The sequence below is a fragment of the Schistocerca piceifrons genome, chromosome 5 (genome assembly GCF_021461385.2).
Source record: "Schistocerca piceifrons isolate TAMUIC-IGC-003096 chromosome 5, iqSchPice1.1, whole genome shotgun sequence".
Lineage (NCBI taxonomy): Eukaryota > Metazoa > Arthropoda > Insecta > Orthoptera > Acrididae > Schistocerca > Schistocerca piceifrons.
Window position 1 is genome coordinate 553059691 of NC_060142.1, and position 5051 is coordinate 553064741.

The 5051-nt window shown below is 37.5% G+C and overlaps 1 long non-coding RNA gene across 1 annotated transcript; it reads left to right on the forward strand.

Moving 5' to 3' along the window:
- The first annotated feature begins 3481 nt into the window (after positions 1 to 3481).
- On the forward strand, positions 3482 to 4236 carry LOC124797876. Its single transcript, XR_007016891.1, has 3 exons — positions 3482 to 3605; positions 3703 to 3971; positions 4086 to 4236. It is a non-coding gene; the product is annotated as an uncharacterized LOC124797876 (long non-coding RNA).
- The last annotated feature ends 815 nt before the right edge of the window (positions 4237 to 5051 follow it).

A 5051-nucleotide genomic window follows, 5' to 3' on the forward strand; every position in this document is an offset into this window, starting at 1 on the left:
CTTAAGATACTTGGCAATGTCTTCATTTTTGTCCAACTATACAGAACTTCAGGAATTTTTTCTAAATGTTTCAGGAAATGACAATTCAGACACTGGGGCCAAAGCAAACGGCTTTTTGATTAATATGCAGACATATGATTTCTTTTTCATGTTATCACTTTTGGTAAAACTGTTAATTCACATTGATACCGTAAACATAGCACTACAGAGAAAATCCCTACACTTAGAGGAGGCCAATAAGACGATTTCCACTCTTGTAACTTCTATTAAATTTATAAGAAACAATTTTGAATCACTCTGGGGTGAAGTAACTTCAAAATGCCAAGATATGGATGCTGATTCCCCAAAATTAGCCCATAGAAGAAAAGTCCCTAAGAAATACGATGCCTCCATCAATTCATCTGTAGAAACATTCACTGAAGTATGTGACAAATACAGAAGATTGTATTATGAAACAGTGGATACATCCATCAGCTTCTTGGAATCACAGTTCAAAACTCAATCATGAACAATTTCTTCATGATGATAGCAAACATTCATTCGATATTTTATCTTTCTACAAATCAGATATAGACAAAGAATGCTTGCTTCTCCACCGAAGCATGTTTCATGAGATTATCGAAAGTAGTGTTCTGCGACTATTAGTTCGTTGGATGACATAGTGAAATACCTAAAACAGGAAAACCAACTGATTGACCTACTGCCTGAACTAGTGAAATTCATACGTGTAGTGCTGACGATTCCGGTAACGTCCTGCACCGCTAAACGATCGTTTTCTTGTCTGCGGAGGGTGAAAACGTATCTTCGTGAGGCAGAATCGTCTTAATGCCATCGCCCTTCCCAATGCCCATAGAGATGAATCGACGAAACTCGACCTTGATGCCATATGTGACGAGTCCATATGCAGGAATGATCTGAGGAGGAGTACATTTGCCATCAAAAATTAAGGTATGTTTCTTCAACTTTATTTATGTATTTGTTTTGTACCACTACTGGCCTATACTCCAACTGAAATGACATTGTGACTGACGTTTCAGCGAGTCGAGGGGTAGGGGCTAGTCGCCAGCCAATCGTAGTTTGCATGATTTTCAGCTGTTTGCGTTTTTTATTATCCTCACAATCTTTTTCTGTTTCTTGAAAGTTGTTATGCTGTGAGGGTAATTTCCCAAGAATATGATGACATAACTCAAAAGGGAAAGTATGTGTGCATAATATGCCTCTCTCCATTAGCACTTGTGTTGTTCCACGTAATTCTCAGTGCATTTAGATAGCTTAGAATTTAAGAATGTGATGTGGGCATTCAATTTCACTTTGTTTTGTAAATAAACAAAGCAATTTTGTTTCAGAGGCACTTAATTTTTTGGTTTTCCAAAGAAATATTTGCTTTTAATTGATTTTTAATTTTGCTGTGTGTGGAATTGTATAGTGGCGCTTTTTTCTTTTTTTCAAGGGTTAATCAGTAGCTTATTCCTCACAAACCACTCTGAAATCTTTTCATTTGTGACTTCAACATACAGACTAGGAACCTATCTATTTCCACCTTCAATCAATACATTGGTGTCATCTGCAAATAGGACTGGTTTGGAGTGTCGAACATATAGATGGAAATGCAAAGTTATCTGTCAAATGTAGTGCCTAACAAAATGATTCTTGCCCCCCCCCCCCCCAAAAAAAAAATATTTTCAATCCGGCGCCTCTGGAATGTGCTCACCACAACTGGTTTGGCTAGTGGTGGATTTTCTGTAGAACACCGAGTGGGTTTATGTCGTATTGCACAGCACTTGTTAATTATGGCATCTTTTGTTTCTTTCAATCGATGCCCAGTTTTTGGAAAACCATGCTCCCTGAAGCGAGGATCCAATAATGTTGCTTCACAAGCAATTGCTTTATCTGCAAACTTTTGAACGAGGCGGGTACAGATTCCATCCTCAAGTTTAGCAATTACTGTATTAGTGGCTTCATTGCTGTGATCTAAGTTTTTCAGTCTCAGACAGTGACTTCGTAAACCTTTGCTTAATAAGACAACTTTTGACAAGGTTACATTTCTTTCACTGCTAATACCTGTTGTGACTTGTTCAAAAGCAGATAGTATTTCACAACATTTTTCAATAACTGACCAGTCTTCATTGGACAGTTTCGTTTGTGAATCCACACTGAGGATGGCGAGGGTGCTTTGCAAAGGCTCTTTAATTTTCAAAAACCTGTCAAACGTTTCATATGTGGAATTCCACATCGTAGGGCAATCTTGTTTCGGTGTTAAAATAGGGAAGCCCATTTGTTTCTGAATATTGTGTAATTTCCCAAGTGCTCGAGGACTTCTTTTGAAAAATTACACTATTGATTTCACTTTTGCCCTTGTGTCTGTAATTGGTTCAAGGTTTGCTTGCACAATTAAATTCACTGTATGTGCAAAACAAGGTACATGCCACCATTTGCTCATCATCACTGCCTTCACCATATTAGGTGCATAATATGTAGTGCAAGCTAAAATTTTATTGTTAATACCACAAGTTGAAGTCACATTTTGTAATTCAGTGGAAATGTTTTCTACTGTATGCTTGTCGTGGAATTTAAAACTAGATAACAAATATGGCTTCATATTGCGGTTTTCATCAATGAAATGAGCAGCCACTGCAATATAATTCTAATTTTTCACAGATGTCCATCCATCAGTTGTAATGCAGATGTAGGACGCAGCTTGCTTTGCAGATCTTATTCGCACTAGTATGCTGTCGAACACTTGAGAGAGTAAACTATGGGAGAGTGTTTTTCTACTGGGAGGTACATAGTTTTCATTTAATAAATAAGTCATTTTTCTAAACTGTACACTCTCAACTACATTAAATGAAAGGTATTGTTTAACAACAAGTCTTAAAATCTGTTCGTCTATTTTGGCTCGTTTGGATGAAGGCACTGGTGTTGATGCAAATCCAGGAATCTTTGTTTGTCTACCATACCTACCCAGAACTGAACCGGTAGAAGTGCTGGGTATTTCTTGAACAGATTGTTTACCTTGATGCTCAGGCACTGAGATGGCAGATTCCTGAACAGTTGCTGTGGAAACTGAACTGGCTTCGTCACTGCCTAGATTCATAAAAACTAATTTCGAATGAGTATCACTTAAATTAACTGTTGGATGCTTATGTCGCAAATGTCTGTTTAAGCAAGAAGTTGAACTACTTTTAAACGACAACACTGCCGAACACAAATTACATTTAATTTTCTCAGGATTTATCTTCATAAAATAATCCCACACTGGGCTTCGTAATGCCATAGCTGAAGACAGAAGAACAAACACGAATGGTACTGCAGGCGGGAACAAACTGCAGAAACCAAGGAGGTATATAAACTACATAGAGTGGCTATCTGTGAGGTGACAGTGCTCCCAGCGGCAGCAAAAAGCAACACCGGGCGCCATTTTTTGAAACGTCTACATGTCAGTATATTTACATTTGGTGTATAGTACTGGTGTTAGAAAATCACTGTTATCCGGTTGTAATTTGTTTTAAAAGTCTTATTGACCGATCGCGAATCATGCCCAGTGTATGTGCAGCGTACAATTGCGCTATTAGAAGTGATAAAACAACTGGAATATCATATTTCAGGTGAGTATCTAAATGCGTGTTGTACTTACCGTCTTGAGCATCATTTTCGTCTTTTAGCTGTCTACAAAACGTAATATACACGTCTCTCTATTTTTAGATTTCCTCTGAAAAAGAAAGAGCTGTTAAGTCGGTGGGTAGCCAATATGAGGCGAGATAAGTGGCAGCCAACTCAATATAGCTACATATGCTCGTTTCACTTTGAAGATAGATACATGTATAGTACAAACGAGAAAAGGCGACTTCTAGCAAACGCAGTACCGACAGTATTTACGTTTCCTGACCATCTGCAGAAAACAACTGTAGTATAGAGACAACCAAGGAAACGACTTGTCAGTGAAGAATCAGCTTCCTTATCAGATGAACCAGGTAAAATAGTTTTCCTGTTATTTATTTTCTATGTGGGTTATGTGTGAATTTTACTATTAATCAATGTATGTTTAAAGAAAAATAAAGCTTAATGATAATACTTCATTTTTGTAGGTGAAAGAGTGAATCAGAATGATCACACAGATCATTCTTATTGTTTTCCTAGCCCCAAAAAATTGAAACAGAATTATGAGGCACTACAGAAAAGGACCGAGAAGCTGAGGAAGCAAGCGAAACATGCAAGGCAAAGCGTTTCAAGAAAGAAGAAGTAAATTGTGACATATAAAACAGTGGTTGTAGGCTTAAATAAGAGACTTCAAGACTGTGCTTCTGAAGTGATAGGATGTGACAAAAATAGTGATATTCTGAAGCACTTTTTGCAATGCAAAACAAATGTTCAATTCCTGAATATCCTAAAGAAATAAGACAGTTTGCCCTTACACTCAATTTGTACTCATCCAAAGCTTATAATTATTTGAGGAAGTTTGTTAAATTCCCCATCCTCGAACACTCCGCAGGTGCAACTACAGTAAATGAAAGTCCTGGATTTACAGAAGAAAGCTTAAAAATATTAGCAGATGAGGTTCAACGTAGTTCAGGACCTATTTTAGCTGCACTTATGTTCGATCTGGTGGCACTTAAAAAGGGGTTAATAGGAGTTGGAAAATTCCTGTTGGCTATTGTTTTCTTAATGGTTTAACAGCAAGTGTGAAACTTAATTTACTGCGGCAGTACCTCCGTAAATTGGAGGAAACTGATGGAAAACAGGTTTCATTCCAATAAAATGCATCAAAAATAGTTTTTATACTGCTCCAAATGGCGTATTCATTTGTTAACAGTGGAGAAAGGGTTCTCAGGGACTGTCAAACCTTAATATGGAAAAAGAACTTCCTTCTGTAGTTGTGCGTGGAATTGGTTCAGAATGTTGGGTGACAGGCCGAATTTATATACTCGATTTTGACCATCTAATGGTGCCAGCTGAATTTGGAGAGGAGTCACATTACTCTTTTCTAGTCAGGATGCTGTTAAAATAGTATTTTAATTGTAGGTTACACCATTTGTGCAAAAACCAGGCCAATG